The sequence below is a fragment of the Urocampus carinirostris genome, chromosome 4 (assembly GCF_059441175.1).
Source record: "Urocampus carinirostris isolate Australia breed hairy pipefish chromosome 4, RoL_Ucar_1.0, whole genome shotgun sequence".
Taxonomy (NCBI): Eukaryota; Metazoa; Chordata; class Actinopteri; order Syngnathiformes; family Syngnathidae; genus Urocampus; species Urocampus carinirostris.
The window spans coordinates 35,566,257-35,578,640 of NC_142352.1; positions in this window are offsets into that span (position 1 = coordinate 35,566,257).

The window sequence follows — 12,384 nt, forward strand, 5'->3', positions numbered from 1 at the left end:
TGGTTCATGAACTGCTGTTCAAGGTGTGTGTTAGTGAAGTATGCGGTGACGTTTGAAGCCCCACGTGACTGATTCAGGAAATGATTCACTCGTTTCAAGTGTGGTTTGAAATAAAAGCGGCAAAGAGACATTGTACTGTATTTACGTCTGTAAATGTTTTAATTTATATTCCCTATGTTTTTCAGGGATAATGTGTTTACATAACAAATATAAAGGTAATTCTTGTATTTCTTTTCATTTTGTAGTGTGTGGCTTGACAATAAAGTTGCTTAGTATGCGAAAGTTTAAATGTGTCAAAAGTTCACTTTAGGGTAAAAAGGAAAAATGGTATGGTAGTTTAGTAGAATAGACGATTTTAGAGTTCGATGCATTATCTTTCCCTCACTTTACAGACTCAAAATCTGATTGGCTAAACAACAGCGTAATTTACACCTATGTTATGCTACAATCATTGCCTTTGTTTTGGCTGATATTAGAAATCTAATCCGATGATTTATTGGCCCTATGATTAATTTGTTAAAGATGCCAGCATTTTTAACAAAGAATGAGTTATTTAAAAAACAACAGAATGTACATAAATAAAGTAAAATCAATTATATTGATAAAAAATATGACTCTCTTCATCTGACATCCAACTAACTATAAAAAGCTTCTCTGGCTTTTTGTCAAGAACATAAAACTTCTTCTAGTCTGTGTTTGTTCAACCTGTTAATAAAATTAAGTTGTCGAGTTAAGCTCTTTTCCAAGACGATATGACAAACGCATTACTTGTTGTTTTCTCATCCCACCCTGTCTCTCCAACCCTCAGCATTGCTGCGCTCCTCAGTCTAGATAAATGTTTTAGAAGGCAGACCTCAACCCCCTATGTAGCCTCTCCTTGAACAACAGCCATGCGAGATATGTCCAAGAGATTATATGATACATCACTCAGCCCCGTTTTCCCCAGATTGCACATCGAGTGGACCAATCCGAATGCATCTTCAACGGACGAGCTGCAGCAGTGAAGGTGAGGGCCGAAGCGGACTTTGATTGTCAAATAGAGTTTGCATTCAGAGAATTATCAAAGGGTTTATGCTTTCTAGATTTGGAAGTCAAAGTGGGTCACAGGCAGCATTTGCTGTAATATCTCAGTAAATATTCACCAACTCATCATTATTTAATCATCGCCTAATGGGAAAGATCCCCACCCCAAATTTAGACCACCCAACTTGTGAACAATTGTAAACTTTACTCGGTGAGCATGTTCTACCTATCGATGCTTTTAGATTCAAGCTATGCAACAGTAAACAGACCTGTCAATTGCACGAATTGTATTGAAGTAGAATTAGGAGAAGAATAAGGAGTATATAGTGCCATCACATGAATGTAGTACCGTACTTGAAAAAAACAGAATTCTATCATAATAAATCTAAATAATCAATTTACAGTGAATGCTGTTTTTACCACTAAAACTAAAGAATATGAGCCAGAAAGTTGTTTTTGTTCTTCAATATAGCCATGATTTGCATTCAGAAGGTTTTAATTTAACAGGAAATTGTGGATTATTCAGCACCCTCTGGTGGGAGAAAAATAATTTGTTCATTCATTGATTTGAATAATAAACAAACAATATAATGGACCATTATATTAATGTGCATTTTTTAAATACACGAATACGAGACATTTGTATTTTTTTACATAGCACGAGGTTCACCAAGAGGGAAGTGACATGATTTTCCGCCATCTTGCTGCTATGGGTAGCCCTCAAAACCAAACACCTTGTGAAAGACTGGGCAAAATAATGAAAAGATAATGTACAGTGTGGTCACTTTCAGTCTCAGTAGTTTGTTGTCCTTCTTGTGCTTTGTAGCACTAAAACACCACCGGAGGGCACTCATTTAAGGCATTCTTCAGCTTTCAGTGTACCCACACATTTATTTCCTTTAGATATAGCATTTAATCTACTTTTAGATGTGTAAGCTGCGGGAAATTGTTGATTTTGCCCTGATCCGAGTGTTCTTATTGGGAACCACATTGAGAAGGGACTGCACAATACACAAAGAGGTAAGTATTAGTTTCAGGAGCGAGCAGCAGCAAGTCAACTGCAGGAGAGAGTTGGAAAGGTGAGAGGAGAGAGAGTGGGAAAGGTGAGATGGCACAACATTCATTTGGACAGGTAACTTAAAATTAGTTTTACCTGGTTATATCAGTATCAGAAATTATTTTCCCCCCATTTTATTAACACTCCACTTATTGAAACATGAATAGTTTGTTTGTTTGTTTGTTTGTACATGATTCAATTGTTTGTTTGTTTGTACATGATTCAAATTGAATCTTTTCTTCTGGCGCCGTCACGAATGGCAGCCACTCCAGCAGCTCCCGTGTTATTTTCGATTGTTTTGTTCTCGATTGTTCTCAGCTCAGGGATGCTGCTGGAAATGTGAATTTCCCTTCGGGGATGAACAAAGTATCTATCTATCTATCTATCTATCTAGTTTCCTGTTTGCGCTACAAAATACCGTGACCTCTAGTGGTCAATCATAATACAGCGTCCTTCTAAGGTTACCAAAGTAATCTGTGCATACAACATTATATAAAAAATATGAATATCTATACATTAATACATTTTATTTACATTGATTATTTTTGTTTTCTTGTCTTTACATTTTTTACTATTATTTTTTGTGAAAGTTTTTTTTGAGCAAAATAAAAATCAAGCTTTAAATTATTATTATTATTTGATACTTGTTTTAGAAATGTTTTATCAAAGTTGAACTCTTATATTTGCTGTGTGTAAAAGGAAAGAATGGGCTAAAATACAGCAAATTAAAATGTACATTGTAAAATTAGTAGAACATGAAAATGCTCTTCGAAAATGTGTTTTTTCCAATACCTGCATAGTTTTCCTCTTGTTTTCAGCAGTGCGTAATAAGTTGTTACGGTTTTACAGTTTTTTAGTTTTTATTTCAATTTTCAATACTAATGCAGAATGTTAGCATTGGTGGGAAACTAGTAGACTTTAAAAGAAGAATGTTAAAAGGCTGTTTAAAAATATATTTTTGTACAATTATTTCATGGTCACAAATGTTTTTTCCCCAACCCAGTCCCTGTATTTGTTTGTCGGACTCTGTGACAAGCGATACAACTGAAGCTGTGCTACTTTGACAGATCATGATGCAGTGTTTGCTTATGTCTGCAGCAGGAGCATGCCACTCTTTGCCATGATAAATATACTTGCATAAAAATGAGTTGTGTTAATCGTATGAACCTTGGCTTTCAGTTAAAGAGGCCTGCTGTTTAAACAGCGCTAAATCATGCCTTCCGACCTGCCGTGGTCATTTGTCAGTGCACACGGTAAGGCCTGTTGACAACGGCCAACAACAGTGTTGCTTTGAAAACTCGGTGGAGGTTTGCTCGTCCCTTTATTTACGATCATGACATTTACAAGCAAAATGTATCAGTATTGGATCGGTATTTTTCTATAATACCATGTATTTATTTTAAGTTGATCAATACTGAAATTCCCAGTATTGCCCATGCCTACACCCAAAGAATTTTGAGTTGGGTAGATTTTCATCTCAACATTTCCAAAGATCCAAATGTTTTACTGCATCGTCTGTGAAACTACAGTACAATATCACCTACAGTGTAAAAGTTTGATTCCAGTAGAGGTTTTTCTCCAGTAGTCCATTTCCAAGTCCAGTTTTTAAATTTTAATGCTACATAACTTTATTGGATTCAAAGTCAGATCAAAGTGTTGAGCTTCGCTGTTTGATGTGTCCACATTTGAAGTTTTTTCTTTGAAAGACAGAGGTTGTAAGACAAAAGTTTTCATCTTTTTGCTTTTGTGTAAGCGAGAAAAAGGCATTAGAAAGGCCTGCAGTTTCATCGTGGAACATGTTTGGAAACATCTATAGAGTGTCAGACGTCTTCGCCGGCTGGACTGACATGTAGAAATAGGTCAGTCACATTTGAATAATATCAATCTAAAAAGAATAACGTGTTGCCGGTAAGCACAGTGACCCGATGTCCAGATGGTCACCTGTAGCCCGAGAAAAATATCACCTAGTGACAGTGAGTGACAGACACGCAAAGCGGCGTTGTTGGGATGTTGAATGGCAACCCCGAAGATGTGATTACAAGCTGTCAGGGCAACGCTGGGCTGGCGACAATGAAAATGCTCTCGGGTAGAGCCGCAACTTTATGCAGTGAGGAAAACTGAATCCAAGAGGCCAAGTACAAGCATGTTTTCTTTGGCCTTCCTAGTAAAGATAAAATCATTATTTTAACTGGGCAAAGCAAAGAATCAGATACATTGCCACTGAAGTGAAGCGAGGGGAAAAAAGGTGACAAAAGTCGCTTAAATATTCATGTAGCAAACAATAACAAAATATATTCTCAATAATGACCAATGATCTAGCAGAAGCAGAGTTTATAGGTATACCCAAAATCTAAAACATGCAAAATGTGAGAAAGTAGTACATAGTTTTTGCATAAAATCTATATATATTTCATCCATATGTTTCAATTCTTTTCTGAGATGAAGAATTTTGAAGATAGCCTGTATCATCTTTAACCTTCTGAGCTGTGACGTCATCAGAGTAACACCGGCAGCCTTGCAACCAGTGACCATATTGATCTACAGGTTAATTAGTCAAATTGGTTGGAGTATTTTAAGTCAAGTTTTGGTTGTTTTCCTGTAGAATGCCCAGGCTTGCTTTACAGTCGGATGCAATGATAGTACAACAAAGAGAGAGCAACAATAAAAAGTGGCCACAGTAACAAACGTGAACCCGGTCGGGTATAAACAAATGGACACGGTAGGTTAGCCGACTGTTAACGCGGACTAACCGGCACTATCAATGATATGTGGCCACAGCCTCGCCGGGAAAGACTGGGTGACCAAAAACATGCAGTGAGCAAGCAGCCGGACTAACTTTGGAACCAACAAAGAAAAACGCCTACGGCGACAAACGCAAAGCCGGATGGGAATAAACCATGGACACGCCTGCTGTTAACAGGGGCTAAATGGGAACGAACAAAACTGAAAGCCTTCGGCAGCCCCAACGCCAAGAGGGAGCTAGCCAAACAATATTATAACAACTGCAAGGCATGCTGCAAAAAACACAATCGAAAAGCCACAGTGGCAGACCTAAAAGGAAGTAAAGGCAAAGAAGGAACAAATGCTGTAACTGCGACAGAGAATTTTAACCCACTCAGCTATTGGAAATTGAAGCACAAGACAAAACCGTAACAAGTCCGCCAGCGACACGGTAAGCAATGTTCCGAACATAAATAAGCTGATACAATCAAAGCTAATTGGTCAGGCTTCGTCAATACCTTTGGGCCTTGGTTGAGGTGGACATTTTTAGCCTGATCGCAATTTTAATAGGTACACAAACACAATTACAATCAGTTTTTTTCCCCCTGGAAGATAGGGCTCCATACTCTAATGTAAAAAAAACATAAATTATAAATGATAAATTGTGACTAAATCTCACTATATTTTGATATGCGTTACCAACAAAGAAGCTGAACTTCAGTATGAAATGAGAATGCTTTAGAAGCTATATGTTCAGTTACAAAAATATACTATGCTGTATCGTCAGTAAAACGCTCTCCATATATTTTTCTAAATTATGCAAGTCATTAAAATAAGAAAGACAAGATGCACTCTTTGAACAATAAAAATTTAACTTTCGTTTGACAAGAAAAACTGTAGCTCCACATCAGGTACATAACTCCAATTAATTCCTTTATACTTGGTATTTCTGTTTGGAATAAATGATTAAATCTTTTTCACAAGTATATGTTCCAAACTTGACGTGTCTTTATTTTTGTGGCATATGTAGTTCCCATATTAAGGGGTAAACAAAAGATTATTATAATTTTTACCAGGGACAGTAAATGCTCATTTGCTTTTGCTACCACTAACCCAAGCTATGGTTTGTCCACAAATTTTTTTTGTTAAATTTGGTTTTCATCACAGTGGCAACTGCTGCGCTGAAGTCCAACCATTATTTGCAAATATCCCATACGACAAATGAAAACTGACTAACGAGTAAAGCTTTTATATCATGGTAGCAGCAGAAGAAACAGTGCAGTGCCCAGCCCATATGCTTCTTCTTGGTGTAATAAATTTGCTCTGTGCTTTGGATCCAATATCAACAGCCACTGTAAGCATATTATTTACATTTCAGTTCAGACAGGGCACGACTCGATATTCACAACATACAATAAAATTAGCCCGAAAGGTTTCCATTTGTCCTAATGTCCTAAATGAAAGCATAAATATCGCATACGGCATTTTGAAGTCCTAAACAATCCCTCGTGGTTGCTGGCCAACTTCCAAGTGTTAATGATTTGGGAGAAAAAAATCCCAAAGGAAATTCTATAAAGTGTAATAATTTGCTACAGGCGCAGACGGTCACTATCATAAACTCCTTTGTGCAGGCAATGTTGTAAGAAAAACCTTAACATTCTTAACTGCAGTACATGTAAAATGTTTAAATCGCTATTTAATAAAACAATAGACGACACAAACACACACACCCATCAAAATTAATGGTGACTGTCACAGAGCCTAACTTTGAAAAAAGTATCTTTGCAAAGCACATATCCTGGTAAAACAACTTTGAGTTATTCGTCACGTAAATACACGACAAAAGTCCTGTTAGAAAATAAATAACAATAAATGCAGTAAAATATGTTACTAAATAAGTTCTCTTGTTTAAATGAGGAAGATTTTGTTCATATGTAATATCATTTATTGAATATATAATCATATATATATATATGTATATATATATATGTATATATATATATATATATATATATATATATATATATATATATATATATATATTATATAGATATAAAACGCTTTACATTTCCTCCCTTTTATTCAAATATTCAAGTTCGAGACAGAAGTATTGCACAGAACAACAGAATATCCTATGACATAAGAAAAAGTCCAAATGTTTGTCAAATAGCTTAATACCAAACAAACTCATAAAAATGTATGCAATACACCTGCAAATATGTTCTTTTTAATAAAAACGGTCTTGAGGTGACTCTGCTGGACCTAAGTGCTACTACAAATTCTTTGACAGACCAAGTAAAAGTCGCACAACAAATGTGGTCTCGAGTCACATTCTGCTGGATCAAAGTTGTACTACAATTATATATATATATATATATATATATATATATATATATATATATATATATATATATATATACAAAATTGTAAAATAATAAACATTTTCTGTCAATAGGTAAAAAAAGTGGTGTGCTTTTTGCAAGCGACTGAAAATCAACATTGTTTTGAAGCCGAATGCAAATTTTCAAATTACGAGCCATTCTTTGTGGCTCCTGAAAGTACGCGCAGGAAGGCTTAGTGTGATGAATGCACTGCAATAATTAAGCTGATGGCCTATTATAGTGTATTGTAAATCAAATATGTGCAGTATTTGGCGGAAGCTGAAGCGGAAAGAGCTGGCAAAGCGCCAGCTTGGATTGCGCTTCAGATAAACAGATGCAGGTGCATCACAACTCCTGACTTAGACCGTAGCCATACATCGACAACTGGAGACAATTAATTGTGTTTTCATTTAAAAGTAGATCATCAGTCGGTAACATTTTAAGAGTGTTGCATTTGTAACTCTGGAATCCTCAACTTTTGGGCAAAATTGTATATTCCACAACAGACATCTACTATGGAGCGGTGACGACAATTGCTGTAAAAAGCTATAATCCCCAAGTTAGTATATTGCCCTCGTCCTCACCCAAAATAAATAAAAACATGCAAAAGCTACTATACTGAACATTCAATATGCACACTAACAATGCTATAGTAGGGTGGTACGGCGGGTGAGTGGTTAGCGCGTTCGCGGCACAGTTCTGAGGTCATTGGATCGAATCCAGCTACCAGCCTTTGCATGTTCTTCAAGTGCCTGCGAGGGTTTCCTCCGGGCACTCCGGTTTCCTCCCACATTCCAAAATCACGCATGTCAGGTTAATTGGCCGGTCCAAATTGTCCCTAGGTGTGAATGAGCAAGTGAGTTGTCTGTCTCTGTGTGCCCTGCGACTGGCTGGCAACCAATTCAGGGTGTCTCCTTCCCACTGCCCAAAGACATCTGGGATGGGCTCCAGCACCCCCACAACACCACCGAGGATAAGTGGTGCAGATAATGGATGAATGTCATAGTACCGTACCAGTGGTCATAAACTCAAAATGTTGCCAATTTTGACCATTGTCTGGAGCTGCAAAAAATTGAAAGTCTTCTAATAACAGTGGCGAAACTTACCAGACAACAACTTAACCCAAATGGTTGCACTCATTCTGCTAATGACATTATGGAATTTTTTAATAAAAAGATTCAACTAATCAGGAATGAAATTTTAAAAGAACGCTCTGTTTCCTCCTCCTATATCAAAGATGTGGAGGTGCTAGGTATGGACTGTGTCAGCGGTTGTTTAGAAACATTCTCCAGTTTCAATGAATTGTCCCTTGATAATCTAACACAGATGGTCAGTAGGGCCAAACAAACTACGTGCCTGCTTGATCCGTTTCCAGCTTCACTGGTGAAGGATCTGTTTGAGATCTTAGGACCATCAGTTTTAAATATTATTAATATATCGCTATCCTCGGGTATTGTTCCTGTAGCCTTCAAGTCTGCCGTCATTAAACCCACGCTTAAGCGACCTAACCTTGACCCAGAAAGCCTAGGTAATTATAGGCCAGTGTCAAATCTGCCATTTCTTGCGAAATTACTTGAAAAGGTCGTTGCACAGCAGCTAAATGACTTCATGTCAGAAAATAACCTTTTTGAAACTGTCCAGTCAGCATTTAGATCAAATCATTCTACTGAGACAGCCCTTGCAAAAGTAACCAATGATCTCCTTTTAACAATAGATTCTGGTGCCTCATCAATGTTACTGCTGCTGGATCTCAGCGCTGCTTTTGATACGGTCGACCACAACATATTATTGATTCGTCTAGAACGCATTGGTATCTCAGGAACTGTACTCTCGTGGTTTAGGTCCTACCTGTCAGACAGGATGCAATGTGTTAACTATGGCAATATGACCTCTAAACAATCTAATGTCCCTTGTGGTGTTCCTCAAGGCTCTGTACTTGGCCCCCTTCTTTTTAGTATTTATATGATCCCGCTTGGTGACATTATCCGCAAGTATAATATTAGTTTCCATTGCTATGCAGATGACACTCAACTGTATGTGCCACTGGAAAAAACTGGACATTTAAGTTTTAGAAATCTGGAGGATTGCCTTACTGAGATTCAAAGATGGATGTCAAATAATTTTTTACGCCTTAACCCAGAAAAAACTGAAATGTTGATTATTGGTCCAGCTCACTGTCGTCATTTGTTTTCAAACATTACCCTGAACCTAGACAAATGTAATATCACCCATAGTGACTCGGTCAAAAATCTAGGTGTTATATTTGATCCTAACCTGTCGTTTCAGTTACATGTGAAAAATATTACTAGAATAGCTTTCTACCACCTCCGTAATATTGCGAAGATTCGTTCAATGCTGTCCCAATCAGATGCAGAGATTTTAATTCATGCGTTTATTACTTCTCGGCTTGATTACTGTAATGTATTGCTTTCTGGTCTCCCGATGTCTAGCATTAAAAGTTTGCAGCTGGTTCAGAATGCGGCAGCTAGACTTTTGACTAAGACTAAAAAGTTTGAGCATATTACACCTGTATTGGCCAACTTGCACTGGCTCCCAGTCCACTTAAGATGTGACTTTAAGGTTCTCTTATTAACATATAAATGTTTGCATGGGCTTGCACCCTCTTATCTCTCCGATTTGATTTCCCCCTATGTTCCTGCACGGAGTCTGCGCTCGGAAAATGCCGGTCTACTTGTGACTCCGAGAGCCAAGAAGTCTGCGGGCTCGAGAGCGTTCTCCATCCGGGCCCCGGTGTTGTGGAACGCCCTGCCTCTGGAGATAAGATCTGCAACCTCAACGGAAGTTTTTAAATTGAGGCTTAAGACACACTTCTATTCCAAAGCATATGATTGATGCCCACCTTGTATTCTGTTTTGTCCTGTCTTTTTCTGAGGCCTGCCTGGCTGATACGAAGGAGAAGGATGATCTGGGATGGGTCAACGGACCGGGGTCTGACCTGCAGCATGTCAACCCCTGCATTTACCAGCTGGCGTCGTCGTTGATGTCATGCTCTTTCCGGACATTTTCAACATCTTACCTAGTGTTTACTATTCTGTGTACAGTAATGCTAATTGTAATTCACCCTGTTCAATCCTGGAAGGGGGATTACCACATGTGAGGTCCTTTCTCAAGGTTTCTCTTTTCTCCTCACACTGAGGTTTTTGAGTTTTTCCTTGCCCGCATGCTGGTTTGCTGGTTTAAGATCAGGTAATTGTGTAATTTTGTAACTGTAATCCTGTGCAGTCCTTTGAGACATTTTTGTGATTAAGGGCTATATAAATAAATTTGACTTGACTTGACTTGACAATAAGCCTTTTAATGAATTCTGTATGCATCAATTTTAGCTATTTTAGCCTATTATCAAAATTACCAAGTTGGATTCAGGGCATGTGGAGAATGACTCCTCCTTGTAGTATACCGTCTCACGTTTAACTTTGTTATCATATTAACAAATTACGGTATCTTTGATTGCTCTGAAAAATTTAAAGAAATGCAGTAAATAAATCAAATTTAGGATGTTATTTTTATTTGGAGGATTAAAAAACATCGAATGTGCAAAATATGCCCCTTTTCTGGGCAACAAAAAGAGTGAAATAAAATGCAGCATGCTTTTATACAAACGAAATAGCAATCTTTTAAAAAGGAAAATCAAATCAATACAGTTTAACTTAAATTTCTGTACATCCTCTTCTCTCGCTGTTTTGATACCAAATCAACGCACCCATCTTTGAGCCTGAGCAACAAAACACAATAATATCCTTGAGTGTCATTCAAAATACATACTGACAAAAATAAGAAGTCACTAAACAAAAACACCGACTTTACTACAAAATATGTGCCTATGGCACGATTGTGTTATTACCTGCCTAATGTGACTTCTGTATTGAAATTAGGGGTGTAGCAAGAGGCAATTACATTGTGACGCTGCGCCTTTAAAAGGGGCGAAGATTGGGCCCGCACAGCTCAGCTCTATTTATTCAAATTATTATTATTATTATTAGTATTTTTAATCATTACTTTTTTAGACCCGGTTAATGGGGACCAAAACCACCCGCTAAAAGTGAAAATCTGCAAGTAGCGACGCCCTTTCAAAAAAAAAAAAATGTTTTTTTTTTGTTTTTAACTATTACAGGCCACGCAGCTCTGAAGCCGCAAACGTCGAAGCGCGAAGTAGTGAGGTCCCACTGTATTTGTCCTTTTGCACTAGAGTGTTACTCATGGCCTTACAATTTGTAGTCATGATTGTCAAAAAACATCCAGACATTTAGCACAGCTCCTGCGGGGGTTTGAGGTTTTTAAGGGTTATTGTTCTATCTTCGTTACTCATTATCCATTATCCGTTATCGGTCAGTTCATAGTACGCTACAAAGCCTAGGAGCCGGGACACCTACTCTCAGCCAAAAGGCCAAGCTAAGGTCCTAGCCCTAAAGCCTTGCTGCGATCATTGCGAATGCACCGTTCCCGGAGATACTGCAATACCGGGCCAATGCCCAAAACTTTCTGGCCGTGAAGCAACAGTGAGCAAAGGAGTACAGTACAGTACATACAGTTACTCTCTGTGTTCCCTTTAAATAGGCTAACGAAGTATTTTTGGGACAGGGTGATGCACGTTTTTGTTGAGCTCAAAGCAACACAGTACAACATAAGCTAATACACATCAATGATATCACATATAAATTATTTCATAGTTAACATGTTTTGGAGTAGTCGATCTATGAAAGTCAAAGCAATTTAAAAGGACAGTTGGGAAAATATTATTGTTCATTAGATGTCCCAATATTGTGTCATGCAACCGAAAATGCTAGGGAATAAAAACTAATGAGACTGAAATGATAAATAAACATCATGTTCATTTGAAGTGATTTTTTCTGGGGATAAGCAACTATTCAACTCATGGGGCCACATTGGGTTGAAAAATGTGGCCAAGGGTTCTGGACACTTCTTCAATTTCTTCATTTATGAATAATTATGCATGCAGCCTTCAACATGTTATATTTCTTTGTTGTTGTTTTAAAAACATTAGTTTTAGTACATTTATTTTGAAACACTTACAATTAAAGCAAAACATTTGCTAATGTTTTTAAATCACTCAATTTTGATTTGATTTAAAATTGCAGTATGACTGTAGTTGTATTTTTTATTTTTATTTTTTAGCATTTTTGTAGTATTTCAGCAGCCTGTCATTATAAGTCTATAGTAGTA